The sequence below is a fragment of the Panthera leo genome, chromosome B1 (assembly GCF_018350215.1).
Source record: "Panthera leo isolate Ple1 chromosome B1, P.leo_Ple1_pat1.1, whole genome shotgun sequence".
Lineage (NCBI taxonomy): Eukaryota > Metazoa > Chordata > Mammalia > Carnivora > Felidae > Panthera > Panthera leo.
The window spans coordinates 161658754-161673460 of NC_056682.1; the positions used below are offsets into that span (position 1 = coordinate 161658754).

The 14707-nt window shown below is 41.5% G+C and overlaps 1 pseudogene; it reads left to right on the forward strand.

Moving 5' to 3' along the window:
* The first annotated feature begins 9796 nt into the window (after positions 1-9796).
* LOC122218513 lies at positions 9797-10537 on the forward strand (annotated as a pseudogene).
* The last annotated feature ends 4170 nt before the right edge of the window (positions 10538-14707 follow it).

Consider the following 14707-nt stretch of genomic DNA (forward strand, 5'->3'; position numbering starts at 1 on the left):
GCTGAAGGGGCAGAGAGATAGGGAGAGAGAGAGAATTCCAAGCAGGCTTTGCACCATCAGCATGGAGCCTATTGTGGGGGCTCGAACTCACAAACCATTCGAGCATGCCCTGAGCCAAAGTCGGATGCTTCCCCGACGGAGCCACCCAGGCTCCCAAGCAAATAATTTTTTAGAAAGAAATTATTAGATACCCAACCAAAACCAGAAGGGAGAAAGTTATGTGCATCAACTGTGACTTCACCTTTTCTGTCGCGGGGTGTCTCTTGTGACCTTGTTGTAAAGAACAAAACTTAAAAAGGAATAAAGCAAAAGAATCATGGTGTTGACTATTACTACTGAAAAACAGCTTCATGACCATGTTTGTCCTACCTCTTCTTCCTGCTGGCTGAGAAACTGAGGCTGGAGCAGTGAGGGATGTGCCCAAGGACACACAGCTGGTTATTGGCAGGGCCGGGACTCAAGGGAACTCAGCGTACTATTGTTTCTGCTACACTGTGCTTTCTTCATGTTTGACAAACACAAAATACCAGGAAAGCTCTTCTAAATGTGTGCCCTAATGGTATATAAGAGTGGGGAATAGTTCAGTATCATATGTGAGTTAAAAGGTTGAAAAAAAAAAAGTCAACATAGGACAAACTAAACCTTCACCTTTCCTTTTTTCCTCAGGGCCAGTGATCTCCAGAAGTCCTCTGGGCTTTCTAGAGTTCTCCAGAGCTTCATTTGTTCCTCTAGTAAAATTTCAGGTCACTTGGCCTCTCGGTGCCCATTTTTTCCCCTTACAAAATAGAATCCTCTCTTCTCAATGTATACCTCCCTCATGGGGCTAACAGTGACCTTGGGTAGAGCTCCCATGAAACACTATCTAGCGTTCAAAATATTATTAAATACTTTTGTTTACAGGAAAATGGGACCATTTGTATTTATTGGTAATTGCATGGTCTCAGGTGACAAGCATTTTAGAAATTAAAAACATTTATTGCCGGGTGCCTGGGTGGCTCAGTCGGTTGAGTATCTGACTCTTGATTTCAGCTCGGGTATTGATCTCAGGGTCGTGGGGTTCAGCCCCATATTGAGCTCCACTCTGGGTATGCAGATGACTTTTAAAAAAAGAAAAGAAAAGAAAAAAAAATCATTGCAAGGAATAGTCTCATTTTATTTTATTTTATTTTATTTTATTTTATTTTATTTTTAAGTTTATTTATTTATTTTGAGAGAGAGAGCACAGGAGGGTCAGAGAGAAGGAGAGAGAGAGAGAATCCCAAGCAGGCTTCATACTCTCAGTGCAGACCCCCATGTGGGGTTTGAACTCATGAAACGTGAGATCATGACCAGAGCTGAAACCAAGAGTTGGATGCTTACCCAACTGAGCCATCCAGGCGCCCCAAGAAATAGTCTCATTTTAAAGAGGTCTAGATTAATGAGTTAGTGCCACTTTCAACCCTGACAAGAATTTTCTAACTTAATTTCTGCTTCTGTAGTTTATATAAGTTTAATAACCAAAACAAATTTAAAACATGAAAATATTTCATAGGTGGTTTCCAAAGGGAAGCATATTTATCTATTATTGAGAGATTTAGAAGGTCAAGACATTTGAGAATTTTTGTCCACCACCTTTTTTTCCAGTGCAAAGTAGAACTTTTTTCTTTCTCTTCTATTTTTCTTCGATGTTAATATGCTTCAAGTATTCTACATTTAACCCATGATTCCATTTGCTGAAGCTGCCGTATATTTCGGTGGTGGAGTGGGAAACAGTATTGTATGAGCACACATTAGAAAATGAGGATGAAAATTTGGAGGGGAAAGATAGCACCCCTTGACTTCAAGATACGTTAACAAGGAAAGGAAAAATATCTCTTGTCAGGCGAAGAGATTACAAATTTGAGGAAGACAAGAAAGGAGAGGAATCAGGAGATCATGGAAAAGGGAAGAGACAACAGAGAACCAGGCAGAAAGGGTGACTAGAAAAAGCATCTCAAGAGAGGGAAACAAGCCACAAGAGACTTTTAAAGACAGAGAACAAACTCGATGGAGGATGGATTGATGGAGGAAGGTCAGTGGGGGGTGGGCTAGTTGGGTGACGGGCATTAAGGAGGGCACTTGCGATGAGCACTGGGTGTTATATGTAAGTGACTCATCGCTGAATTCTACTCCTGACACCAATACTGCATTGTATGTTGACTAACTAAGATTTAAAAGAAAGAAAGAAAGACAATGGCTTAAAAAGAAAAAGAAAAATCATCTCCGTACCGTCCATTTATCCAATAAATATACGTTGAACGCCTTCTGGAGCCAGACTGCCCAGATAAAAACTCTTCACCATTCCAGAAGTGTGACCTGGGGCAAGACGTCTGTGAAATGAGACAATAATAGTCCCTACCTCTAGAAAGCTGTGAGAGCTAATGCTTATAACAGTGTCTGATATCAAGGACAATGTTAAATAAGTATTTGCTAAGTGAAGGAGTGAACGAATGAGCAAATAAATAGATAATGTAGGGAAGGGCTTCCAGAAGTAAATAAATCCAAAATATACAAAGAACTCTTAACTCAGCAATAAGAGGGGCGCCTGGGTGGCTCAGTCGGTTAAGCATCCGACTTCACTTCAAGTCATGATCTCACGGTCCGTGAGTTCGAGCCCCCTGTTGGGCTCTGTGCCGACAGCTCGGAGCCTGGGACCTGCTTCGGATTCTGTGTCTCCCTCTCTCTCTGCCCAAACCCCAATTTTGCTCTGTCTCTCTCTGTCTCTCAAAAATGAATAAACATTAAAAAAATTAAAAAAAAAAACCACCTCAGCAATAAGAAAACAACCTGATTTTTAAAAAATGCGTCAAAGACCTTAACAGACACCTCACCAAAGAAGACATACAGATGGCAAATAAGTGCATGAAAAGATGCTCCACATCATATGCCATCAGGGAAATGCAAATTAAAACAACAATGAGATAGCACTATGTGCCCATTAGAATGGCCAAAATCCAGAACAAGAACACTGACAATATCAAATGCCGGTAAGGTTATGGAGCATTAGGAATTGTCATGCACTGTTGGTGGGAATACAAAATGGTGTGGCCACTTTGGGAGGCTGTTTGGTGATTTCTTACAAAAGTAAACATACTTTTGAGGCACCTGGGTGATTCAGTCAATTAGCATCCAACTCTTGATTTCGGCTCAGGTTATGATCCCAGGGTCATGGGACAACTCTTCATCAGGCTCTATGCTCAGCATGGAGCCTGTTTAAGATTCTCTCTCTCTCGCTCTCTCTCTCGCTCGCTCACTCTCGCTCTCGCTCTGTCTCTTTTCCTTTCTCTCTCTCTTTCTCTCTTCCTCTGCCCCTCTCCCCCCGCTCATGCTCTCTTGCTCTCTAAAAAAATAAAATTTAAAACAATTTAAAAATAAAACTAAACATACCTTTATCACATGATCCAACAATCATATTCTTTGATAGTTACTCAAAGGAATTGAAAAACTGTCTACACAAAACCCTGTACATCGATGTTTACAGCAGCTTTACTCTCAATTGCCAAAACTTGAATGCAACCAAGATGTCCTTCAGTAGGTAAGTGAATGAATAAACTGTCACGCAACCAGACAATGGAATATTATTCAGTGTTAAAAAGAAGAGAGCTATCCAGTTATGAAATGACATGGAGAAAACTTAAATACATACTACTAAGTGAGAGAAACCAGCCTGAAAAGACTACACACTGTACATCCCGACTACATGACATTCTGGAAAAAGCAAAACTATAAAGACAGTAAAAAGATCAGTGGTTGCCAGAGGAAAGGGGGATGGAAGGATGAATAGGTTGAGCACTAAGGAATTTCAGGGCAGGACGACTACTCTGTATGGTACCATAATGGTGGATATATGTCCTTATACATTTGTCTAATAACATGTCTAATGTATAATAACAGGAGTGAACCCTAACGTAAACTAGGGACTTTGGGTGATAACATTGTGTCGGTGTAGATCGATCAATTGTGAAAAATGGGTAAATCTGATGGGGGAATGTTGATAATAGGAGAGGCTATGCACATGTTGAGGCAGGGAGTAATTAGGAAATCTCTAAACCTACCACTCAATTTTGTTGTGAACTTAAAACAACTCTAGAAAATGTCTACGGCGTTGGGTTTTTTTCCCCTAAGTAAATGAATGTCTAGGACGATCATATTTATTTATTTATTTATTTATTTATTTATTTATTTTTCAGAGACAGAGAGAGGGAGGGAGACAGGGGCAGAGAGAGAGAGAGAGAGAGAGAGAGAGAGAGAGAGAAAATCCTAGGAAGGCTCTATACTGTCAGCACAGGGCCCAGTGTGGGGCTTGAACTCATGAACCATGAGATCATGATCTGAGCCAAAGTCGAACACTTAACCAACTAACACACCGAGGTGCTCTGATCTAGGAAAATCTCAAAAAACGACTTTGAACTAATGGGAATTTGGTTGGATGGGATGGAAAGGAGGTAACTGCTCAGGAGACCGAGGCCATTAAAGTGTTGTGGAGTTCTTCCAGAAACTGCACTGAAGTCTTACCAGGTCTTACTGCTTTATTGTTGCCATCTCTTATCCATTTTTTAGTGGTTAGTCACGTCATGTTTAAAAAGTAGATCAGACCCTGTCGGCGGTTCACCTCAGTGAATTCCCACTTGGGGAAAAAAATCCAAACTGTGTAGCATGGCACATGAGGTCCCAAACAAAAGGCTGCAAAGTGGTGAGTCCCAAGCCATAATGAGCTCATAGATGGGCTTAGCTTGCTCAGTCCTTAAAACCTACTTTTAAAATTAGTGACCACATTTTGAAAATTGGGAGATTTTACATGAAAAAGTTTTGAGTTTGTAGCTTCTCTTGAAACGCTGCAAGAGAGGGATTATTTTTTAATTCCCATTTTATAGATCAGGGAACTGACGCACGGAACTCGCAACTTACACGAGGTCACAGCGTCCTAAGAGGCAGAACTGAGGCTTGAACCAGGCAATCTGGTAGCTTCATCTATACTCTGACTAGCACATCGTACCAGTGTATTTAATTGGGATTTGTGCTCTCTCGTTCCCTTTTCTACCTGTACCCCCTCGCCCAGGACCCTCACACACTGTTCTGTCTCCTCTGAGACACTCTTCCCTCTATTCTAAGGTTGCCTGGCTCCTTCTTAGCTTTCTGTCAACTTAAATATCATCCGCTTGGAAAGCCCTTCTCTAAGCAAGCTCAGAGGATCCTTTTTCATGTTTCTCTATGGCCAGCATCTCTACTGTACTTCCTTCACAGAACTTACCAATTTCTAATTTATTCTCATTTGTGACTATTTGGTCTTGTCCTCCACGAGATTATCAACTCCATTAAGATAAACCCCCTATGCGTGACTTACCCGGAGCCCCTCCCGTAGAGCCTCCGCAAGTGATTACTGAATGAAGGAAGGAGTGGATGGATTAATGAAGAAATGAATGGCCTCGCATTTAATTGAACTTACAGGTGAGGCACATCCATCGTCACAGCATTAATGGGTTGGGATGGCATCCCGATAGGGGTAGATTTTCCCGCGGACGCGGGGAAAGGGTTTTCTTTCTCTGGCCCATGAAATCAACTGTATTGAGCAGCTTTTGGGCACAGGCCTCGTGAGAAGAGAAGCGAAGCGAAGACAGCTCTTTGTCAGTTTCCCATTCCCATCAAAATGACATCATCTCACATTGTTACCATGCCTTCTTTTGAGAGCTGAGTACCACCTGAGCGCAGTCGCCTGTGCTCTCCAAACCACCCCTCCCCCATCAATCATCCAAGCTTCTGGGATGTAACCCATGTACCCTGTCTCTTCCCTGCCCGCCTGGAGCGCTGCGCTTGAGGGAGGGGCAATTACATGTATCCATCATAAAGTAGAATTGTAGGTGAGGGTTGTCATTCCAATTCCTTAGTCCCAGACTATTTTTCTTAACAATTAGCCGTTTAAAATACACACGTGGAGAGGCGCCCGGGTGACTCAGTCAGTTGAGCATCTGACTTGGGCTCAGGTCATGATCTCCCGGTTCGTGGGTTCCAGCCCCGCGTCAGGCTCTGTGCTGATGCCTCGGAGCCTGGGGCCTGCTTCTGTCTCCCTCTCTCTCTGCCCCTCCCCTGTTCATGCCCTGTCTCTCTCTATCTCTAGAAAATAAATAAATGTTAAAAAAATTTAAAAAAATATATATATATATACACATGTGGATACTGCAGGCACATGTATGAAAAGGTTAATGGCTTCTCTAGAGAGAGAAAAATCAATTGTGAAAATCAAGAGATATCACCCACAAGGAACTTCTGTAATTTTCAGTGTCAGTGTCAAAGCGGAAATGTCAAGAAGTGTAAGCCCTCTTCAGCACCGCCCCCCTTGGTAAAGCTAGCCCTGCCCATGGTTCTTCTAAAGAAGTTTTCACGTTGAATTATAATGATTTGCTTTTGTGCTATATCTCCACTAAAGTGTGAGCACCTTAAAATCCAGGAGCATGCTGGAAGCCAGTCTGACCCTAGAACAGGACCAAAAATGTAGATACTAGGTCAGTGGAGAATGGATAGGTAAATGATGCAGCCTTTGCACTCCAAGAGGCACAACCTAGATGGGGAACTAAGGCAGAGGAAAGTGGACAAAGAAATTCCAAGGCATTTACTTCCTATGAGCTAAAAGAGAGGTTTATAATGATCTCTAAGGAGATCCAGGAGAAGGAGAAGTTAGTGTGTGCAAAGTGCACAGGAAGGTGTCAAGAAAAAGATGGCAAGGTACAGAGGGAAAGAAGGCTCTTCCGGTGTAGAGAATGGCATAGTTACCGTGTTGGTGCAGGAAAACACACAATATGCCTAATGGAGTTAGTCAATCAATTAATTAAGGATATTAAAACATAGTGCTATAAAGGGCCTACTCTCAGGCAGGGACACTAAAAATGGATGCAAGTAAAGGTACCTTCTATTTCCTAAGCATGCATTGCTGGGGGAATGGGGGTTTCATTCAGAAGGAGGGATCAGCTATAACATGGCTAAGAGAAAACGTCCAGCAACAGTTAGAAATGTGGTGCTCAGCTACAAAGGAAACAAGCAACAAAACTAAAAGGCAACCGACGGAATGGGAAACGATATTTGCAGATGACATACCAGACAAAGGGCTAGTATCCAAAATCTATAAAGAACTCACCAAACTCCACACCCGAGAAACAAATAATCCAGTGAAGAAATGGGCAGAAGATATGAATAGACACTTTTCTAAAGAAGACATCCAGATGGCCAACAGTGAAAAGATGCTCAATGTCACTCCTCATCAGGGAAATACAAATCAAAACCACACTGAGATACCACCTCACGCTGGTCAGAGTGGCTAAAATGAACAAATCGGGAGACTATAGACGCTGGCGAGGATATGGAGAAAGGGGAACCCTCTTGCACTGCTGGCGGGAATGCAGACTGGCACAGCCGCTCTGGAAAACAGTGTGGAGGTTCCTCAAAAAATTAAAAATAGACCTACCCTATGACCCAGCAATAGCACTGCTAGGAATTTACCCAAGGGATACAGGAGTGCTGATGCATAGGGGCACCTGTACCCCAATGTTTATAGCAGCACTTTCAACAATAGCCAAATTATGGGAAGAGCCTAAATGTCCATCAACTGATGAATGGATAAAGAAATTGTGGTTTATATACACAATGGAATACTACGTGGCAATGAGAAAGAATGAAATATGGCCTTTTGTAGCAACGTGGGTGGAACTGGAGAGTGTTATGCTAAGTGAAATAAGTCATACAGAGAAAGACAGATACCATATGTTTTCTCTCTTATGTGGATCCTGGGAAACTTAACAGAAGACCATGGGGGAGGGGAAAGGGGGAAAAAAAAAGAGAGAGGGAGAGAGCCAAACTGTAAGGGACTCTTAAAAACTGAGAATAAACTGAGGGTTGATGAGGGGTGGGAGGGAGGGGAAAGTGGGTGATGGGCATTGAGAAAGGCACCTGTTGGGATGAGCACTGGGTGTTGTATGGAAACCAGTTTGACAATAAATTATATTTAATATAAAAAAACAAAAATAAAATAAAATAAAAGGAAAGGAAAGGAAACGTGGTGTTCAGGACAGAGCTTGCTAGAAGAGACATTAGAATAGATATTGTACATCCATGTTCATAGCATTATATATATCTGTTATATTGACAATAACCAAAAGGTGGAAACAACCCAAATGTCTATCAACAGATGGACAGATAAACAAAAGGTAGCATATCTATACCATGAATATGACTCAGAATGAAAAAAGAAGGAAATTCCGACCCCTGCTCCAACATGGATGAAACTTGAAGGCGTTATGCTTAGTGAAATAAGTCAGTCACAAAAGGATAAATACAAAAGTGTGATTCCACCCTCATAAGGTGCCTACAGTGGCAGTGGCTGCACAACAGTGTGAATGCATCAGTGCCACTGAACCACACACGTAAAAGTGGTTGACGTGGTAAATTTTGTGTTGTGTATATTTTGCCACACATAAAAAAAGCGATGTTAGATCTGCAAATTTTATAGCAGGAAATCATTGATCCTTTATAAAATCGTTAATCACTGATCTTTTCTTTTCTTTTTTTTTTTTTTTTTTTTTTTTTTTTGAGAGAGAGAGAGAGCGGGGATGGGGTCAGAGAGAGAGGATCCCAAGCAGGCTCTGCACTGTCAGCACAGAGCCCAACGTGGGGCTTGAAACCATGAGATCATGACCCGAGCCAAAATCAAGAGCCGGACATTCAACCGACTGAGCCACCCAGGTGCCCCAATCCTTGATCTTATAAAAGAAATCGTTGTCCCCACTGGAGACACGAGAACGCTGAGGAAGAGAATGTGGAACAAGAAAAAGACAGATTCTTCAGGAATGCCCACATTGAGGGGCAGGAGAGGGAAAAGGGGTTTAATCAAATCTTCGAAGACTTTACACCCCTGTCATTGAAGCTTCTCACCTTCAAGCTGAAAGAGAAAAATCTGGGTCCTGTTGATTATTCCTGAACCGTTCAGTGAGTGAGGCATTGAAATGTAAAGTTCCTGGGGATGGGAAAGGATGGTACTGATTCTAATCTCCTTCCCAAGTTGTCACAGTGACAACTCTGAATATGTTTTGAGCAAATAATCGTAGCTGCTTGCCAAGAAATGAGTTCTTAATGTTCATTGGCTTCTAGCCAGTTTTTCTTTCAGAGCTTGGAAGGAGAAATAAAGACATCATCAAATGCATCCATCTCAGCTCAGGATTGTGGGTCTGGGCTTGTGGGAGGTAGGAAGGACAGAGTACATGTGTGTATGTGAAGAGGTATACAAGCAAGGAGTGGCTTTTAGGTTTTGATTACAAAATATAGCACCCCAGCACCCATAGTCCTGTATATTCTGGGTAACTTTGTAGAAACAGGAATATTAACATCGTTTGCAGGCAGAGATACTGACAGTCCTTTCTTGGTCATTCCAACCAGGTAAACAGCTGAAGCCAATAGGTCTCTATGAAGAGCAAATAAGACTTTGGCATGAAAAGACGAAGAATTCAATTTGTGGGGCACCTGGGTGGCTCAGTCGGTTGAGCGTCCGACTTCGGCTCAGGTCATGATCTCGCGGTCCGTGAGCTTGAGCCCCGCGTGGGGCTCTGTGCTGACAGCTCAGAGCCTGGAGCCTGCTTCCGATTCTGTGTCTCCCTCTCTCTCCACCCCACCCCTGCTTGTGCTCTGTCTCTCTCTGTCTTTCAAAAATGAATAAACTAGAAAATAAATTTTTTTAAATAAAAGAATTTTTTGGGAAGTCACTCCGTGAGGCAGTGACCACGGTGGCAGTGAGAGGATGAACAAGTTCGACGCATTGAAAGACGATGACAGTGGGGACCATGATCAGAATGAAGAAAACAGCACACAGAAAGATGGTGAGAAGGAAAAAACGGAACGAGGCACAAGTCAGGGCAGCAGTAAGAGGAAGGCTGTTGTCCCTGGACCAGCAGAGCATCCCCTGCAGTACAACTATACTTTCTGGTACTCCAGGAGAACCCCTGGCCGTCCCACTAGCTCACAGAGCTATGAACAGAATATCAAACAGAACGGCACCTTTGCCTCTGTGGAGCAGTTCTGTGGTTTTACAGCCACATGGTCCATCCCAGGGGCCTGACAGGCCACAGTGACTTCCATCTCTTCAAAGAAGGAATTAAACCTATGTGGGAGGATGATGCAAATAAAAACCATGGCAAGTGGATTATTCGGCTGCGGAAGGGCTTGGCATCCCATCGCTGGGAGAATCTTATCCTGGCCATGTTGTGGAGACAGTTCATGGCTGGGGAGGAGATATGTGGGGCTGTGATCTCTGTCCGGTTTCAGGAGGACATTATTTCAATATGGAATAAGACTGCCAGTGACCCAGCAACCACAGCCCAAATCCAGGATTCGGTGAGTGCTTCGGCGAGTGCTTAACCTACCTCCCAACACCATTATGGAGTACAAAACCCACACCAACAGCATCAAAATGCCAGGCAGCCTGGGTCCCCAAAGGCTCCTTTTACAAAACCTCTGGAAGCTGTGGTTGAACGTGCCATGACCCTCTTCCTCCCTGGATGGCACCATCATTGAAGTTGGCATCATCGGAGTCTCTTGTTTTGTTGGCGTGCTACCCGGAAGAGCCGTCCGTCCTGAACAAGAGGAATTGGAAGAGCATTTTATGTCTTAAGAACCGGCTGACACGCAGCAGCTACAACAACAGCTGAGATCACTTAATAAATGGTGCTAAACAAAAAAAAAAAAGGAATTTTTGAATTATTTGCCAACATGAAATATTGGGAAATTTTGGAGAAAGTTCTCAATTTCAGGATTCTCTTAGAAAAAAGAAAAAGAGGGAGCGACAAGCTGGACCCAAATCTTTGCATGGGAACAACAGGGCAGAGTTGACCTGTGGCTCCCCCTGCCCTCCAGATAGATCACAAGGACTGGATGACTTCATGTGTTTAAATTACCTGCTTGACTTCTGTGGCACAAGAGACTGATGGCTCTGCCAGAAAGCTCGGAGATCTCATTGTTTCGTGGTGCTTAGATTTCAAAGCCCTGCTGGAGGGAAGAAGCTGATCACACTCAAGACATCGGAGACCAGAGGTGAACTGAACTGAAACTAACGAAAATGCCAACCCCGAACTCCGTGTAGACTGAAGAGATCAGCCCCTCACACTGGCTTTGCTGCTAGAGGAAAGGGCCTTGCCTTTTCTGGGGGTAAATATTACTTACAAACAAACGTACACAAAATGCCTAAAACAAAAATGACAAGACACGTGAAAAAGTGGGAGAATATGACCTCTAATCGAGAGGAAAAAGTAATGAAAGCAGGTTCACAGGTAACCCGAGTGTTGGAATTAGCAGAGAAGAATTTTTAAATAACTATTTACAAATATGTTAAAGAATTTGGATAAAGGGTGAATGAAATGAGCAAAGAGATGGAGAATTCCAGCAGAAAAATGGAAAGTTTAAAAAGAGGACTTAAAAAAAAATTATAGTATCTAAAATGAACTGTGCAGGCGCCTGAGTGGCTCAGTTGGTTAAGCATGCGCCAATGAGCTGATTTCAGCTCAGATCATGATCTCGTGGTTTGTAAAAATCAAGCCCCACGTTGGGCTCTGTGCTGACAGTGCAGAGCCCATTTGGGATTTTCTCTCTGTCTCTGCCCCTCTTCCATGTATTCTCTCTCTTTCTCTCTCTCTCAAAATAAATAAATAAACTCTAAAAAAAAATAAAATAAAATGAACTATACAATGGACGACCTTAACAGACATATTTCAAAGGAAAAAGAACTAGTCAACCCCAAGATAGGCCAATAGAAATTATCCAAACTGAAGAAAGAATGAAATTGTGAGAGAAAAAAAAATAGAACAAAGAGAGGCCAGAGACCTATGGAGCAATATTAAATAATCTAGCATTTAGATAGCTGGAATCTAGGAAGTGAGGAGAGACTGGGGCGAAAAGAAATGTTTGAAGAGGTAATGTCAAAGAATTTTCCAAAGCTGATGAAAGAAACCAACCCATATATTCAAGAATCTCAGTAAACAATAAGTGACATAAATGAAAAGAGAACTATACATGGAGACATCTTAAAAGCAACCAGCTTGGGGGGAATCGGACAATGATACTTAGGAGGACAAAAATAAAAATGTTAGTTGACTTCTCATCAGAAAAAAATGGCAGCCAGAACACAATAGAATGATATCTGAGAAAAGAGTAGTCAAGCTAGAATTCTATACCCAGTGAAAATATCCTTTAAAAGATGAACTCAAGGGGTTGCTGGGTGGCTCAGCCAGTAAGGTGTCCAGCTCTTGATCTCAGCTCCGGTCTTGATCTCAAGGTTGTGAGTTCAAGCACCTAATCGAGCTTCATACTGAGTGTGAAGCCTACTTAAAAAAATTTTTTTTTAAATGAACACAAAATCAAAACAGAAACGAGAACTTGTCCCCTTAAACACTTGCACTATGAAGAAATACTAGAGCAAATTTTTCAAGCTGCAGGGAATGACTCCAGAAGATACCCATGAAGGTCAATATAAAGAGCACAGATGTGAACAAATGTAACATAGTCTTTTAAAAAATGTTTTTTTAGAAGACTATTGACTGTTAAAAGTCAATATAATAGCAATGTATTATAGTAGATGAGAAAAAGAATATGACAACAATAGCATACTGTCAGAAGGATAATGAATGGAACTACACTGTAGTAAGTTCTTACATTGTTTATTAAACATTACAATAAGGATTGGTTAAGAATGCATATCACAAACTTTAGTAACCACTAAAAGTAATGCCAAGAGGTATTACTAGAAAGTCAGTGGAGGAAATAAAATGGAATACTAAGTTATATGATGATGATGATGATGATAATAATAATAGAGTGGAAAGGAAGAACAAAGAAACAAAGAAATAAAGAACAGATGAAATATTTTTTAAAATTAACAACTAGTGGGGCGCCTGGGTGGCTTAGTCGGTTAAGCGGCCGACTTCGGCTCGGGTCATGATCTCGCGGTCAGTGAGTTCAAGCCCCGCATCGGGCTGTGTGCTGACAGCTCAGAGCCTGGAGCCTGTTTCGGATTCTGTGTCTCCCTCTCTCTGACCCTCCCCTGTTCATGCTCTGTCTCTCTCTGTCTCAAAAATAAATAAACGTTAAAAAAAAAATTTAAAAAAATTAACAACTAGTGAATCCACCATATCAGTTATTACTTTAATACAAATGGTATAACTCTCCAATAGAAATGGTCAGACTAGATTTTAACAAAAAAAAAGACTCTTTTATATGCTGTTTGTAAGAAACACACTCCATTTTTTTTAAATGTATTTATTTGTTTCTGAGAGAGTATGCGTACGAGCAGGGGAGGGGCAGAGAGAGAGAGAGAGCAGGAGACAGAGAATCCGAAACAGGCCCTGCAGTGTCAGTGCAGAGCCTGACGCAGGGCTCAAATGCATGAATCACAAGATCATGACCTGAACCGAAATCGAGTCAGACGTTTCACCAATTGAGCCACCCAGGCACCCCAAGAAATACACTTGAAATATAAGGACACAGACTGAAAGAAAAAAACAATGAAAAATAGGCTATGAAAACACTAATAGTAAGTTGTTATTAGGTGCAAAAAGTATAGCATATGCCAGGTAATGCAGAACGTTCAACAGGCAAGTGTAACATAAGGATGCAGAGGGTCAATTATAGAAACCTTCTTAGAGGTGAGGAGATAAGTCTAGTTTTAAAAGAGAGGAGATACACGTGCATTGATTAGGGTAATTTTGGTTGTAGCAACAGAAAATCTAATTCAAACTGGCTTAAATGGTAAATGTAATGTATTGGCTCATTTAACTGAAAAGGCCCAGGGAAGATTTCAGGCTAAGTTTGATGAGGGCTCCCATCCTGTAATTCCTTGATTTTCACAACCCTGGTCTCTTCCACATTGGTTTCATTCTCAGACTGACTTCCTTCATGTAAACAAAGTGATTACAACAAGAGATCTTCTCTCCCAAGGCCCCTTCCCAGTATCACACCCTCACGCTTCATTCTGATTGGTGCAATTCTGACCAATCTCAGGGGCTAGGGATTTTTTTTTTAATTGAGGTATAATTGGCATGGCATTATATTAGTTTCAGGTGTACAACATAATGATCTGATATGTGTATATCTTGTAAAATGATACCTCAGTAAGTCTACTTATCATCTATCACCATACTGAGTTACAAAATTTATTCTTCTTCTCATGAGAACTTTTAAAATTTACTCTCTTAGCAACTTTCAAATATGCAATGCAGTATTATTAAGTATAGCCACCATGCTGTACATTACATCCCCAAGTTTATATTTATCTTACAAATGGAAGTTTGTACCTTTTGACTTCCTTTACTGATTCTACTCACGCTCCTCCCACCCCTCACTTCTGGCAACCACCAATCTGTTCTTTCATCTTTGAACCCAGTTTTTGTCATGTTTCTGTTTTTCTTTGTTTTAGATTCTACATATAAATGAGATCATATGGTATTTGCCTTTGTCTGTCTGACTCATTTCACTTAGCATACTGCCCTCGAAGTTTATCCCTGTTGTTTCAAGTGGTTGGGTTGCCTTCTTTTTTATGGCTAAATAATATTCCAAACTTCATATACATATATACCACATGTTTATGTATATACATATATACATGTGTATATATATGTGTGTGTGTGTGTATATATATATATATATATATATACATATATATATA